Source organism: Myotis lucifugus, unplaced genomic scaffold (assembly GCF_000147115.1).
Source record: "Myotis lucifugus unplaced genomic scaffold, Myoluc2.0 scaffold_49, whole genome shotgun sequence".
Classification (NCBI taxonomy): Eukaryota; Metazoa; Chordata; class Mammalia; order Chiroptera; family Vespertilionidae; genus Myotis; species Myotis lucifugus.
Window position 1 is genome coordinate 2,317,788 of NW_005871097.1, and position 16,525 is coordinate 2,334,312.

Genomic DNA, 16,525 nt, shown 5'->3' on the forward strand with positions numbered 1-16,525 from the left:
GTCTTCATATCACTGCACATTTATCAAAACAGAGTAACACAATTTCTAAATTATGATTTCCAAATTGTGAATTGAAAAGTGAAAATAGTATCTTGTTTTAATTTGTATTATTTTATTAGTTGGAAGTTGAAATTCTCTCACACATTTATTAACCATTTGTATTTATTCTTTTGTGAACTGTTTATCACAACCGTCACCTATTTTTCCATTGGAATCTCATCTTTTAAAAGTAACTAATTTTTAAAATATCTAAATCAATACTATTAAATATAGTGCAGATATTTTCCTTGCTTGCTCAGTTGCCTTTTAATTTTCTTTATGACGTTTTTAGATGATCACATTGATTTCTTTCTCTGCTTTTGTATTTTGAAAGTTTCTTACCATGTCAATATGATTTAAACATTTGCTTTAAAATTTTTGTTTCTCTTTTAATCGTTAATCTGTCAAGAATTTATGTTGTAGTATGGTATGAGGTAGGAATCTAACTTTGGGCCTATTGCTTTTTCTGAGTTAGTCAACTCAGAGAGAATTTAATAACCCGTTACTTCACCACTGATTAGTATGGTAACCCTTGTTACATACCAGATTCTGATGTATACATGTCTAGCATAGTTGAATATAGCTTTAGGCAGGATACCTTTACATACAGGTAAGGTTTCACTTTTTTAATATTAGAAGTATTAACAAGGACTGACCAGACTCTATTGGACCCCCTGTTCTCTCCAACAACAGAAACAGTAACGATGGTTAGCCAGCGAGGGAGCTGGCACTGGCAGTTCTGTGTGTGAAGAGACTGGAATAAGCTCCTGGGGTGCCTGGGCAATTTAGCTAGGGGCTGTTATAAGAGAAAGGTACTGTGCATCTCACTACACTGGGACGGGGGTCTAGGATAAGCAAGAATGAGGTGCAGCAGTCATTATTTCAAGGTACAAAGCCTCATTCAAAAACTTCAAAGAAAGTGGAATTTTCATAACATAATCCTTATGACAGGATCTGTTGAAAAATTGAAGAAGGTGTTTCAAGAGACATGTTACTTCAGTGGTAAGTTTTTAATATCGGCGACTCAGGATTATTTAGGAAGCAAGCGCCTTTTAAAACTTGTACTATATCAGTTAGGGAAATTCAAAGTACTGTAACAAGTATGTCCCCAAATTTTACTGGTTGAACACAATAGAATTTATTTCTTGCCCTTATAACAGTCCACCAAGAACTGGTCAGCAGTGTTCTTTGAAGTCATTCAGGGACCCAAGATCCTTCCACCTGTGTCTCTGATGCCCCCTAGGGCGTCAGATTCCACCACTAAATCTTTTCCATACAGCTAGCAGTCACATGAAAAAAAGGGTAGAGAAGTCACTCTTGCTTTCTAACCACCTGGGCTCAGAGGGGGCACATATACCTTGTGCTTACATTCCTTTGCAAAAACTACGCTGCTGTAAAAAAGAAGGAACTCTTACCATTTGCGACAGCATGGATGGAACTGGAGAGCATTATGCTAAGTGAAATAAGCCAGTCAATGAAAGAAAAATACCACATGATCTCACTCATTTATGGATAATTAAGACCATTATAAACTGATGAACAAAAATAGATACAGAGGCAGAGCAACATCGAACAGACTGTCAAATTACAGCAGGAAGGCCGGGAAGGGTGGCAGGGGGGTAAGAGATCAACCGAAGGACTTGTATGCATGCATATAAGCATAACCAATGTACACAGGACACTGGGGGGTAGCGGAGGCCAGGGGAAGGTCAAGGGGAGAAAAAGAAGGAGACATATGTAATACTCTTTGTAATACTTTAAGCAATAAAACAAAATTTAAAAACAAACAAACAAACAAACAAAAAAACTAGCCATGTAGCTCTACCTAGATACTGGAAATATAGCAGCTGGCTGAGAAGCCATTTCTTGGCAACAAATCTATATCATGGAAGGAAATGCATTCATTTTATTGTACAGCCAACTATCTCTGCTACATTTACTAAGAAAAATTTTGAATATGTAATTCATGGAGTTGATAAGGCATTGATATAACAGTTTCTTAACCTCAGCACTACTGACATTTTGAATTGAATAGTTCTTTGTTGTGTGAGCCTGCCCTTTGCATTTAAAGCTGTTTAGCAGCATCTCTGGTATCTACTCACTAGATGTCAGTAGCAGCCCCCTAGTTGTTACTGTTGCTTATTCATTGCCTTGTTCTTTGTTTGCTTGGTCTTGCACTTTTTTCTGTCTTCTCTGTTTTAGCTGAGCATTTTATAAGATTTCATTTTCCCTCCTATCTTAGTATTTTATATCTATCAATGATAATTCTTATTCTGACTTTTATTTATTTAGTGGTTACTCTAGAGTTTTTAATATACATTTACAACTATTCTAAGTTCACTTTCAAATAATGCTACTCTACTTTATGGGTAACACAGGTAACCTTAGAGTAGTCCCAGTTCCTCCCTCCTATCCTTTATGGCATTGCTGTCATTAATTTCTCTTGAATCATATTTTAATACATTACTGCTGAATACATTACTGATATTATTTTGAACAGACTGTTATCTGCTTGATCAATTAAGAATTAGAAAAATAAAATATTTTATTTTACTTTTATTTATTCCTTCTTAGCACTTCCTTTATGTAGTTCAGACTTTCTGATCTATATCATTTTCCTTTTCTCTGAAGAACTTCTTTTAACATATCTTGCAAAACAGGGGTATTGGCAACACATTCCCTTAATATCTGTTTGTCTGAGAAATTCCTTATTGCTCTTTCACTTTTGAAGGATAATTTTATTAGTTAAAGAATTGTAGGTTTAGTGTCACAGACTTGGCACTCACTGCTGCTAGAACCTGAGTCTTGGCCTCTTGCCTTACTCCCTGAACAACATGAGCTTCAGCACCCACTCCAGCTTCTCTGTAAACTACTGAACCTTGGACTCTGTGTAGTCATCCAGCCACCAGTGCCCAGCCAGCCAGCATCTATGCAGGTGCCCCGAGCTCGGGCTCCCACATCTCTCTGTCCTACTCCACCAGTGCGTGGGGTGGCTATGGGTCCGGGGACTTGGCTGTGGGGATGGCCAGGGGTCAGGTGGGTATAGGAGACATCCAGAGCAAGGAGGCTATGAGATGCCAGAATGACCTGTATACAAGTAAAATCATATGATATTTGTCTTTCTCTGACTGGCTTATTTCACTTAGCATCATACTCTCCAGGTCCATCCATGGTGTTGTAAAAGGTAAGCTTTTCGAAGGCATTCTTCATTTCTGTTACAGTGTTTTTGATTTCCAGCATTTCCTTTTGATTCTTAAAATTTCCATATTTCTGCATATATTATCCATCTGCTTTTGCATGTTGTCTACTTTTTTTATTAGAGCTCTTGTTATACCTTGCAATTTTTTGTAGAAAGCCAGACATGATATAAGGTAAAAGGAATTAGTAAGGTAAATAGGTCTTTAGTGTGAAGTTTTATGTTTCATCTCGTGAGGAATTAGGCTGTGTTTACTGTTTGCTGTGGCTGTAGGTGTCAAGGGCTAAAATGTTCTCTGGTTTCCTTATTTTTGTATCCCCTATTGTCTTTGGGTTTCCCTAGAGACTTCTTCTTAAATAAGGTCTGAGACAAGCAGTTCTCTTAGTTATATGTCTAAGGAGCTCTATTGATGTGACAATAAAGTGTGGGGGTATAGGACTCACTCTATAACACTATGATTAGGTCTTAGTCTTTTAGTGAGACTTTGCTCCTAGGCCAGGGGTCCTCAAACTATGGCCCGTGGGCCACATGCAAATACAAATATTATATTTGTTCCCGTTTTGTTTTTTTACTTCAAAATAAGATATGTGCAGTGTGCATAGGAATTTGTTCATAGTTTTTTTTTAAACTATAGTCCGGCCCTCCAACGGTCTGAGGGACAGTGAACTGGCCCCCTGTTTAAAAAGTTTGAGGACCCCTGTCCTAGGCTTTGAGCTCCACAAGTGTTTTCATTCTCCTCACTCTACCTTAAGCGAGACAAGAAGGCTAAAGGAACTGGAGTTGGGTGTTTACCTTCTCCCACATCAGTTAAACTCTAGTAAAATTCAAGTTGATAAGGCCCTGGAAAAATTGTTTTACTTGAGGGTAGGTCTTGTTCAAAAGAACATAAAGCCCTGGACATATTTCAGAATGGCCACTTTTCCCTCCCACTCCTTGACACATGAGGAGATTTCCCCCCAGTCTTAACTTAGAGGTAAAACTCACTAAAGTGTAGGCCTCCCTCTGACATTTTTAATTCACAAGCTTATTCATATTGAGTGCCCAGCATTTTATCAATTAAATTTTAGATTTTCCTACCCTAGTACTGGTTTCAGCTCCTGAGGGTAAGCTGTAATTCTTTGTGTCTGTTTGTCTGTCTCCAAATTTTGCAGCAAATTTATGACCTCAATACTATGATGTATCTAAGTAGAGTTGTTGATTTTCAGTTTTTCAGCTTTTTTCCTATTGTGAAGATAGTAGTGATAATTTCTAAACTCCTTATATGTCAGACCTGAAACCAGAATTTTACTGTTCCCTCCAGTTGTGACAACCAAAATGTCTTCAGATATTGCCAAGTAATTTCTGGAGAGAAGTCAAAGTCACCTTCAGTTTTCAATCATTGCTGTTATGCTATGTATACTACTACATCTAATGATAGTTAGTAATATATAATTATATACAGTGGGGCCTTGACTTATGAGTGTCCCGACTAACGAGTTTTTTTGAGATACGAGCCGTCTCTCGGCCGATTTTTTGCTTTGAGTTGCAAGCTCAAAAAAATTCGGGTTAAGAGCCAGCTTCAGATACCCCACCGCTAGTTGGTGCAGTGAACATCACAGTAATTTGACATATGAGTAATTTGAGTTATGATCTCCGTCACGGAACGAATTAAACTCGTAAGTCAAGGCCCCACTGTATTCAATAGCAATAGAATTAGGTGAATGAGACTTCTTTGAGATTTTGGAGAAACACTGTTTTCTGTTGTTGCATGCTATGGAGGCTGTGGCAGAGATTGGATAGATGTTCATCAAACCCATTTCTTCTTCCCAGGCACTCAGTTAACTGTATTTCTCAGCACTCTTGCATCTAGATGAGACCATATAACCAATTCTGGCTAATTTAACTGGGTGGAAGTGATGTACATCACTGCTAGACTTGGCCCCTAAACCATCCCATGTGATCCTCTTTATTCTCCCACTTTATTCATCAGTCAACCAAATTCAGAGGTTCTAGCAGAGGATTCCAAGCACATATAGGATGACAGGCTTATGAGGTATAAGAATCCAGGACTCCTTAATCACTGCTTGAGAAAAAGCCACCTGGGAGAGTATCTCTACCCATATTGGATTTTGTGTGAATGAGAAATAATCTCTATTAGAATTTGAAATTAATTCATTATTGCAGCATAGCATAGCTTAACCTGACTAATTCAAAGGCTCGGCACATCTGATATTAAAGAACACGGTGGCTTAGATCAACCTAAGGACTTATATGCAAGCATATAGGCCTAACCAATGGACACAGACAACAGGGGGGTGAGGGCATGAGTGGGGGGGTGGGGGGGTAAATGGGGATAAGGACACATATGTAATAACTTAATAAAGAAATTAAAAAAATAAAGAACACAGTGGCTCAAGAAGTTTGGACATGTAGGGGCAGGCATTAGTGTTTATGTATATCAATTGACAAAATGCATTTATTCCCATCACTTTGAAATTATGTATTATAAAGAATTATCATTTAAAAAAAACATATCAGGAAAATGACAAAATTCTTCAACAGTCCTGAGTTCTGCAGGACTTATACCTTATAAGCCTGTCATTCCATATATGCTTGGGATCCTCTGCTAGAACCTCTGAATTTGGTTGACTGATAAATAAAGTGGGACAATAAAGAGGATCTGCAGTGTGTAAGGCCCTAGGGTCTCAACTAGACAACTAAAAGTCAAGGTAGCTATAAGGTGGGTCACACCATACATCTCCATAATGCGATTCTCATAATTCTCACAGTACACATTCTTTTCTGAGGCAGGAGTTAGAAGTAATTTTCCATTTTGACTGCTTTGCGTAGAAGTTGAAGAATGAGATTAAGGGACTCATTCAGTCATATGCAAATAGTAAACCAAGTAAAACTGAGTGGCAGATGTTAGAGGGACGCCTAACATCTAGATGTTTAATTCTTCCCATTAATTAGAATAAAAGTCCTGTGGCATGTGAAGGGTCAGAGGTTGCCGAGTTAATCCATGGTTTTTCTTATACTACTTAAGAGAATTTAAAGTTGTTGCCTTTAAAAATGCGAGCTGTACTATTTACATATTTTATGTGGGAAGTGGCAGGTTTTAATTTTAACTGCATACCACCTTCTCAATTGTTCCCTGAACAGAGGAGAAACTTAGAGAAAATTACATGGAGAAAAAACACCGATAATAAAACCGAGGACTAAAATGAGTTTAAAGTTCAAACAAAGTGCATTCCATAGCTGGTACATTCTACAACCTATGCACATTTGATTAGGAAAACTGTATGGTCTTTTATAGTGTTTCTGATTGAATAGACTCAAAGCAAGAAAAATTTATTCTAGAAGAAAAAATGGGTAGACTCGTAATGTACACACAGAGATAGCTGTAGGGCTTTAAGAATTTCCATCTGATATAAAATTCTTTAAGAAAAAAAAGGATGAGTTTTATTCTTTGGCTTTTCTTGGTTTTGTGCTTGGGAATAGAACCTACCTTTTATTTAAATCATGCAAAGGAATGTTAAATGACAAATGATGGAAATATTTCAGTCTTCACACACACACACACACACACACACACACACACCCCTGAAAGGAAGAATATCCTTTGTACTTTTTATTAGTCAAACTAGTGACCTGTTGTGTGAAATGGTGTGAGAACTGGGACCCCTCCCTCTACCCCCCCCCCCCCCACGCCATCGGACCGCCCCAAGTCCTGGAGTCCTGTCCTGCGTTTCCGGCACACCACGGGACGGCCCCAAGTCCTGGAGTGCCGCTCCAATGCCCTGCCTCTGGGCCACACAGAGTGGCTGATGGGCCTCGCCCCCCATGGTGCACACACGGGGCCACAGAAACACTGACAAAAGACGTGCAAAGCAGATGTCAGAACCCTCGTGGTGCACGTGCTCGAGACCACAGGAACCCCAGTGGAAGCCTCGTGGAGCGGCTGCCAGCCCTGTCTCCGCTGCCCTGTGCCCGCTGTGCATGCCGCCATCTTGTGACAGCGTGATGGCCAATTTGTGTATTACCTCTTTATTATATAGGATTGCTTTGTGTGCACTTCATAAATTGAGGTGCATGACTTTGAGCTGAGGACATACTCTTGGAAAACCTATCTCCTCACTTTAGAGAATACTTTGTAAAGCTACATTTATAGACATTTGTCTTCTGCTTCCATTAGGCTCTTTGCTCTCTATCTCCAGATAGTTTATTAGTCAAGATAGAGTCTGCTCTATTGCAGTAACAGAACTTCCCTTCTGGGCAGTGTGCAAACTGCCCTTCTCTTTCTATCAAGTGGTGTTCCTCTCAACCAATCCTGCTTTCACCTCCCCACCGTGGGCTTCAAGGTCTTCTTTTAGACAGTAAAATCTGAACATCCTCTTTTTGCATTTCACCTTAAATAATCCTCAAGGTGACATGGATGCTCTTGACTGTCCAGATGAGAGTCACTTACCAGGAAGTGCAGAAAAGAAAAACCCCAAAATGAATATTTTTAGCAATTACTCATATAACATGCTGCCTAAATCCCTGGTGTTTACTTGTAATTTTGTGATGGGCTCTTAAGTGCACCATACCTACGCTCATTTCTGTGTCCCCTGGGCATGTGAGCACTATGTGAGCAGATGTGTGTATGTCTGGAGAGTTTTTAAGATTTTCACCAGGTGCTCCCTTTCTGATCAAGGGCTTATTCACAAGAAGCTCAAATGTACTCTTAGAGGCAGCAGGAGATGTGTTATTCCAAAGTTTTCAAAAAAATGCATCCGACCTGCATATTAACAATGGCACTGTTCTGTTTACAACTGATGATATGTGTTGAGATTTTAAAAATAATGTAAACATTTTATATATGGGAAAGAAACTCATATTAAATCTTTATGCAAATCAGCTTGAAAATCACTGCTTTGCTAATTAGCTGATATGGCATCGTATAAAATCATGAAAATGTGAACATATAATGGGAATCTTTCATGGAACAGAGAAGAACTAGCAAAGCAGTCAGAAAGTTCATGGTTCTGGAAAGTTCCAGTTATCTTTGGGGTAAAGGAAGATGACAAAAGTCATATCTGAACATACCAAGATGACACATTTAACAAGCTAGTGACATTTTCTTTCCAGAAAGTACAGAACTGCTTTAGTAATCACATTAATACATTAACTAGCGATTGTTCTTTGATCAGCTTTCCTTTTATACATGTTACCTTGGCTGTGGGTGATGCAAGGAGGTGTCCAGAGTCCTCAAGGCTGTGTACTGGAGTTTGGTACAAGGAAAAGAAAAATGAGGGAAAGAAGGGAAGAGAATGAAAGGGAATGGGTGGAGACAGCATGGCAGAGGCCTTGGGGCATTGTCGTGAGTGAGCTTCAGAGGGCCTGGACCCAGACATAGCCACAGAGCTCAGCCAGAATCCCAGTGACTCACATTACGAAGGCCCAAGCTACAACCACGAACTTTATCTCGGGGGCAGGGCTACTTTCTGGAGAGAAACCAGAATGGTGGCAAGGGGAGAAAGAGAAAATGAGTACCCATCTGCTATAGAGTGATTGTCTTGTCCCCCTAAAATTCATATGTGTAAATGTAATCCCTAAAGTGTTAAGGGTGGAGTCCTCATGATGGAGTTAGTGCCCTTATAAAAGAAGCTCCAGAGAGCTCCCTTGCCCTTTCTGTCATGTGAGAACACAGTGAGAAGATGGCTATCTGTGAACCAGGGTGCGGGTTCTCACCAGACACTGAATCTGCCAGCACCTTGATCTTGGACCTCTCAGCCTCTAGAACTGTGACAAAAACGTTTATGCTGCTTATGAGCCACTCAGTTTCTGGTATTTTGTACAGCAGCCCAAACAGGATAAGACACCATCCTAGAGCAAATAGTCTAGCTCTTTGTCTCCTGTCCCATCTGTATCTCTGCTGCTAGAGGAAATGAGGGTGTGGTGTGACATTGGGGCATGGCCTTTCATTGACAGAAGTGGTACTACATTTTCAATCTCAAAGTTCTTCTGAGTTGATTCCTAGAGCCCCTTTTCTGTCACTCAAATCCTTTGACAAGGCAGCTCAGCACCAACACCCTGGCATATAACCCAAGGATGCATATGGTTCTCGGCAGCTGAGAGTTCTGTCAACCAGCCATCTGATGAAACTTCTGTCCTCCCTGCACCTCCTCAGATGGTCCATCTCATTAAGCTTGCAGCCTGTTAGGTGTAAGTGGAGGCACCATTCTCAGCCTCCAGCTCCTCTACCCCAGGCCTCTCCTCTGCAGAATGGGGCCCTGCAGTGAAGAGTTATGACAAATGTGTGTTCATGAATGCAAATGTATAATGAGTGGTGAAAAATGAGAAAAGAGCAACAAATGGACGGGCTGATACAGGTGGGCCACAAAAGAGAATGGCAGCATGTGGGTGTGTACATATGCACGTGTGTGTATGTGATGAGGGAGAGAACAGGGTGTTAGAGAAAAGCTTCAGTGGTAGAGTTAGACTAAACTGAGCTCTGTCCTTGACTTGAGGTTTCAGGGCCAACTCTGTGTGGGCAGCCAGAGTTGGTCAAGAGGTCAAGAAGTGGAACACATGAGAGCGACCTAATAGATGCTGCTAGAAGAGGCTGGGATAAGGTGGCCAGGATTTGAGGGTGGGGTAGGAATGGTCTAAGGGTGGGAGAGAGGGGTTGCAGATCTTTGGGGCAAAGACTGCTGTCATTTGCCTCCCTGATTTCAGAAACTCCTCAGGGCACAGGCTGTACTTTGGGAACATTCTTTTTCTTCTGTCCCCCTTCAAGGCCCTCATTGATTGTTTAAACCAGTGGTTCTCAACCTTCCTAATGCCGCGACCCTTTAATACAGTTCCTCATGTTGTGGTGACCCCCAACCATAAAATTATTTTCATTGCTACTTCATAACTGTAATTTTGCTACTGTTATGAATCGTAATGTAAATATCTGATATGTAGGATGTATTTTCATTGTTACAAATTGAACATAATTAAAGCATAGTGATTAATCACAAAAACAATATGTAATTATATATGTGTTTTCCGATGGTCTTAGGCGACCCCTGTGAAAGGGTCGTTTGACCCCAAAGGGGTCACGACCCACAGGTTGAGAACCGCTGTTTTAACCACTCTTTACCTGCTAAGGCTGGTTCTGACGGAGAAAAGTATCCCTCATGGAATATTTTGCCCCAAACTAAAAGCTGCTGCTGGTGCACAGCTGTGTGGGAGCCGGGGCTGAGAACTGCCCGGCCACAGAAGCAGACACTAAACAGGGCTTGGTTTCTTCTTGATTATTTTCTTCAGACTAAGAGAACTCTTTCTTGCATGTTCTTGTTCACTATTCTCACCTGCTTATTTTTCAATGTAAATGCTAGAATCAATTTGTCATTTAAAAAAATTCCAGTGGGATTTTGATTGTAATTGTATCAAATCAATATGTTACTGCTTTTCATTAAAACTGAATTCGAGACTAAATAAGAAGGGACTTTTTTCTCTCATTCACTTACTCATTTATCCAGCAACATATATTGAGCACTTAGGAAAGTGGCTCTATTGTCTAGGGATATGGAGAGTCACTTGAGGCAAAGGGAAGGGGAAGGACAGTCCTTTTACTTGTACAACCTACTTCCCTCACAATCATTCCAGCCCTGGTGGATCCTGTTATTATTTAAAATTTTTGATATCATCTTAATCATGGATTTTTGCGTTAATTTTAATTTAAAAATATTGCATTAAAATGTTTATCTTGATCACTGAGCTTTTTGATTCCTGTTAAATTTGTCAGCTGAGGTGAGTGCCTCACGTGCCTCCCTCCCTCTATCCCTAGCCCATGGAGGGATTAACAGTTGACCTGCAAGAGTAGAGAGGGAATAGGATCAAAGACTTCTCAGGGAGCCAGGATGACTGAGAACCAGGATTGAGAAACTTCATGACTCAGCTCAACTCCTAAAGGGATACACACAGTGCTCTTAACCACAATGCAATGTAGAAATATGCATTCTCTGAGGGGCTTCCCAAACCTCAAGTGTGGCAGGTGGCTCACAGCTGGAGAAGAAGACACAGCATGAGCATTGCCATCCTAAAAGCAGTGTCGGTATGGAAGCCACCAGCCACATGTGGCTCTTGAGTACTTGAAATGCGGTCAGTCTGATTTGTGATTCGTCGTAAGTGTAAAGTTCACACTGGATTTCAACGACTTAGTATGAAAAAAAGGTCATATATCTTATTCAAAATTTGTTTTATATTGATTACCTGTTAAATATATTTTGGATACATTAGGATGACAAATATATTAAGATTAATGTTACTGGTTTATTTTGTATTTTTATGTAGTCCCTAAGAAATTTAAAATTACATGTGGGACTTGTGTTTAGGGCTCATACTATATCTATAATGGACAGCACTAGTCTAAATGGTAACAGGGTTGTGTCCTTGAATTCATCAGAGGCCCTGGTAAGGCATCTGGGAATTTCATTACTCACTAAGGCTCTTCTCTAACCTCTGCTGTCTCACTGGGTGCTTATCATGGAATCTATGTTAAGAGGCCACCTACTAGGCAGGCATTTATCAGAGCTCACAGGTGGTCAGGGCTAGGACCTGGCATTATGGCAGTGGAGAAGGGCACTGGAAAGTGATAGGTGAAGAAGTGCAGTGGAGATCCTTTTTGACCTAGCACCTCTGAACACTTCTTTTATTTGGAGAATGCACCACAATTTAAGAAAGATTCTCACTCTCCCACCCATCTCTGCAGCTAGAGATCAGGGCTCAGTCAATCAGACACACGCAGGTCAGCATCTGATATTGAAGTAGCCAATGTTACTGCATGGAATACATGAGGGTGAGGGTGTCAGCACCAGTTTTCAGCAGCAGTGAGGCAGAGGTTTGGCATTAATGGATGCATTGTGCCAACTGTTGTGATGTTGCCCAGGAGGTAGCCAGGGTGTCTGTATCAGACCAGTCCTTGGTAAAACTGGTGGCATTGTTCTTCACTGCATAACCTCTAAACTAGTTCTCTGGCCTTTCAGAGATCTATATCCTTCCATTGTTTCCCAGACAAAATGGAATCTGTTGTCTGCAACCCAAATCCTAGTTGATATGGCGGGGTTATACTTGCTGTATAGTAGTCCCCAAATACCCAAATGGTGCTTCAGGTATCTGACTCTTACTTGGAGACCTACTTTATATTCAGCATTGTGAGAACAGCTGGAGAGATTCAGAAAGATATGAATGAAACTGGTGGCCTTGTTCCCATAACTCAACATAGGTGCTGTGTAGTGATTGGCATCCTGGTGCCAAGGTCTCCCCCAGGGCTGAGGACAGCAGGTTATGATTCTTCTCCAGCTTAGAGCATCATTGAACTCTTCAATTTGAATTCTCTAATATAATTAGCTATCCACTCTCTTTCCTGACATCTGTTCTCAAATCAACCTTGAGACTATGACTATTCTTGGAACACACACAGAGTCACAAAATCCCAATTATATTACTGTCTCTAAGTGAGTTTACCAGTCTACTTCTTGCCATCCAGGATTAAAATAATGGACAGTATGCTTTTTATAAAAAGGGGACACATTTTCAAATGATACACCTACAATTTTGCAAACATAAACTCTAATATTTGGGTTCGCCTAAGAGTAGACTTGGAGATAAGTATTTAGGTGGCTGGTTGATTTGGAAGGTAATCTCAGGAAGCACCTTGAGGGAGCAAGGAAGAGGGTGTGTTGATGAGCAGGTTACTTCTGTGGGCAACTGGGTTTAGTCCTGTTGAGGATTCTCTCAAAGACTGTGTGAATTGTAACTCAAAATGTCCCGTGCAGGGAGTGAGGGTGTTGGGGTATTTATCCACCAACTCCCGGCCCTCATTGTTTGAGAGTTACCACTGGGGATGTTAGCTCCCCAGGACTTCTGGTTTGCCCTGCATGAACAGAGAAAGTCCCCAGGCAGAGACACTCAGGAGCTCAAGGCTGGAATCTGCCAAGGTGTTCAGGAACTGACCACCTTCAGGTAGGCCAACAGCTAAAATTGTTGGCTATATTCAGTTAATAAACATTTCCCCCATGAATCTATTCTTGTATTCAACATATATTAATAAGGCACTAAGTATTTTCCCAGCATGCATTTCGGCATGATGATACAGCAGTGAACAAAACAGATGCAAAGCCCTCCCTTAATGGCTAATGCCACTGACTATTCTCAGGAGTATTCAATTTGACCAATATCAAATGCTTAACAAATTTTCATAAAATATACATTCATTTAATACTATAATGTCCTTGATGTTGTATTAAGTGGATAAAATGTGATGCCCTTTTTGTTGTCTTAGTTTAAAGGAACACAATTTCAAAGAATGTTAATGCTTAAAGTATTACTAAAGATAATTGAACTAAGGCATGCAAAGGTGAACGAACTTTCCCAAAGATACATAGCAGAATCTGCATTAAAATCTCAGACTTCTTCATACAGTTCCATAATAGCACCACATTGCCTGAGACAGGCTGTTTTTTGAAAGCAAAACCCCCAAAGTGTTTTGAGTGTATCCTTATACAATGTGGTAGGAATGTAAATTGGTGCAAAGTTTATGTGAAACAATTGGCAATGCTTATTAAGAGTTTTAGAAATAAACATTCCCAATGACATAGTAATTCAACTTTTAGGGATTTATCCTAAAAAAGTAATTGGAAAATTGCAAAAGATTAATATGCGAGGAATACTAATTTAGTCAGTCAAAAAGCATGTTTTTAATGAGTATTTAGTGATAAAGGGAAATACAATATTTAGTGAAGAGATGAGGATATACAACTTCACATATTGGATGACCTCGTTTTTCCAGAAAGATCCACACAGAGAAAATACAACAAAGCAGCAGTTATAGTTGGATCGGAGGACTGTATGGCACATTTGTTCTTTCTTATATAATTGCATTTTCTACAATGAACATGTGTTACTTATATAACCAGAGGGGAAAAATCTAAAAATTATTTTGTCTAATTTTTTATCTCTAGGCATTTTGACAAGTGCTGGGGAAGTATTCAACAGATATGTGTAAGCACCTTAGTCTTGAAAAAAAGTCATACTGTTTAAGACTAGGCTCACAATGTTTGGAAGGTTTCCAGCCAATGTGACTGTGGAGAGGGTACACTTTCAAATGCCATCCCTTATGATTTTGCAGCTTTGTCCCCCTTCACTGGTGCGCTTCCCTTCTCTACAGGGTTATCCCGTGGACATGGTCGGGTCCCTTGTCTGCTTCCTGCTCATATATTCCTGCTTTGTGGTTTATATTCCTTTGTTTCCTTCCTCCCCACCAGTTTTACCCTTCATTGTGTTTCTTTCAATTCCTTTTATAGAAGCAGAATCCCATCCTGCTGATTTTCAGCCTTTCTCCCCACTCTGTTTCAGCAGCAAAGTCTGATAGGGGCTTCATCTCATCTTACCTGCTGTGTCTTGCTTTAAGAACTGCCTTTGGGATTAGACACTTAACATTAAGATGAAAGAAAATGAGCCGCCTATTTAAGATATCACCTTTGGACTTTCCAGACACTCCAACTTTGCCAAACACCACGGGAGCCCACAGCCCCCTATGGCAACACTTCCTAAAATGCATGCTCTCTTCCCAAGCAACTGAAGAACACAGGCCCCCTTCCATACCCCAAACAAGGCTGTTGTTTTTCTCTCCCAGGTTGCTACCATGTGGGAATGTCATGGTGTGAGAAAATATAAACACCCAAAATGCAGATTGCACTTGCTTTCTATCAACTATGAAGAGGCCATTAATCATTCTCCATCCTCCCATCTTTCCCCTGTCTTTATTACAGAGAAGCTGTTCTTATAATTTCTGAGGAGTATCTGTGGGTGGTGACTAACCTTTGGCATTGTCCATGTGGTCTGACGGGAATGGTCTAGAATCTCTTAGCATGAGCCTGGTATCAGGGGAGGCCCCATGACAAGGTGCAGCCAAGCAGAAGGAAGTGAAAATACTGGGATAGGAGCAGCCTGAGGCTGGCCCCTTAGGCCTACTGGTGATGCATCCTTGTATCTTTACTAACTGAAGATTTGAATGCATTTGCTTTTTATTTTCTGGTTCAGCTAAGTAAAGATGCTGTCTGGGTAACATTCATTAGAAAACCTCTACTCAGAAGTGTACACCAAGTGTCATTCTTTTTGTAAAACCTGCTGTACTTATCTGAGTGCTATTGTACTTCAAGTCTAAGAGAGATATCATGTTGTATTTATTGGGCTTCAGTCTTGGAAACAAACTCTTTTAGGTATTTAAAAAGAAAGTTCTTGACTTCAGAGAATCAGGTGCCTATCATATTGTTGGAAGGGCTGGATGAGCAGGAATGACTGCCAGAATGTCACAGAACTGAGTGCCCAAAGAAATCCTACCTCTGTCACAATTGTGAGGCTGCCACTGAAATATACCATCCAGGGAGCAGGAAATTTCCACTGGTGCACCTCTTGACATCCCAAAGGTACAAATTAAACATTAGGAATCTGCTTTAGAACACTCCACATCTCTACTCAAAGGCATAAAAGCAGGAATAAGATGGTCCTACCTCATATATACCTTCCCATTGGTGAAACCTGTTCACGTACAGAAGCCTGGCTGCATGAGAGTCTGAGAAATATATTATTTAGCTTTCCAGGTTTATTACTACACTAAGACACAATGGAAGGAGGTGGAATATATGCAAAGTGCCAATAGACCACAGCTAACACACAGACTTTATAAAATGACACTGGCTTTAGAGCATGCAGGGGCCCCAGCTGTGGGTGCTGAGTTCTAACAGAATCTCAGGCAAAATATAGGGTATACATAAAATACCATGGAATCTTTTCAGGGAAGAGAAAAGATAGAATTAATCACAAAATTGTCCATGGTCTGATTTTTAGCAATATGCAAGGAGATAATGAGACTAAATCCTGGCTGGGAGAGTGGCTTGGCTTTTGGCCTGTGGGAATTATTGATATTCAATGTTAGGTGCAGACAGCATACTTATGTGGGACTTCAGTTAGATGGGAGGTGGGGGAATCAGAAACAAAGGTATAGTCCTTGGAAAGAGCTGATGAAGGGATCAGGTCTCTGGCAGCTAACTTCCCTGGCACAAAAAGAGCTGTGCAATGGGGTTGTGGAAAGGCATAACAAGAATCACCAAGTCCTGCCAAGACCCAGAATGAGGCCAGATGATTAGATGGACTTTCTGGACCCAAAGAGGCACATGGGGGATTGTAGGAGATTGGCTTATTAGCCTCAATTCTACCATCCCTCCACATATTCATGCCCTTTGCCTTGTAATTTTGCATATTCTGTTAGAAAAGGCA